Source organism: Ailuropoda melanoleuca, chromosome 3, assembly GCF_002007445.2.
Source record: "Ailuropoda melanoleuca isolate Jingjing chromosome 3, ASM200744v2, whole genome shotgun sequence".
NCBI classification, from domain to species: Eukaryota; Metazoa; Chordata; class Mammalia; order Carnivora; family Ursidae; genus Ailuropoda; species Ailuropoda melanoleuca.
The window spans coordinates 138,000,670-138,001,529 of record NC_048220.1 but is presented as its reverse complement, the minus strand read 5'-3'; positions in this window follow the sequence as shown (position 1 = coordinate 138,001,529).

Here is an 860-nt window from a genome sequence, read left to right as displayed (position 1 = left end):
TCGGGCGCCCGGCTAGTAAGGAAGCGTCCGCCCCGCCGCCCAAACCTGCCCTGGGTGCCGAGCATGCCCAGTGCCGCCGTAACCGCGCGGCGCTTCGCCGTGCGCATTCCACTTCTCCTGGTTTTCGCGGCAGCAGCAGCAGCAGGGGAGAGGGGAGGAGGCCGCGGGTTGGGAGAGGGCCGAGCATCCTTGCGAACGCACTGCCTGGCCTCGAGATGGGTGGATGCTCGCAACCAGGCAAACCTGGAAGGGACCCGGGAAAGGCCTGGAACCCCGGGTTGGGCTGGTTCCTTCGTTCACATGCAAGAAGCTGACAGTTTATTGTGATGGGGCAGATGTCAGCCTGCAAACAAAGGGGCAGGGGTGGAGGGGGTTCTAGAACAGCTTGGGTGTGCGTTGGGGGGAGCAGGGGGCAGGCTGAATGTGCAGGCTACTGGGTGGAGGTGGGTGGTCTGAAATCCTGTAGTTCTAGAGAGGGGAAGGCAGGACACCCATCTGCGATCTTCCCTACAGCGCCAGTCCAGTTTTGGTCACCTCCAGTACTTAGATTAAACATGTTTTCCGCAAATGGAGAGGCTTTCTTCTTAAAGTCCCTCTGGTTTTTAATCTGGAATGTATGTAAACTTACTGCAGGAAGGACCTTTGTCCAGTCTGGAACTCGGACAGACGACAAGTTCTTCTCCTCTTGCGCCCCATCCTGTGTCTTCCTACTTCTGCACTTTCGCACCTTCTCTTCCCCCTCCTCCCCCTTTCCCAGGCTAGAATGGAAACCTCCACCTGTTCCTTCTGCACAGTTTTCCTATAGATCCTGCATTGCTGTCTCCACTTTCAGATTGGTTTTCTGTTATCACCTCGTGGTT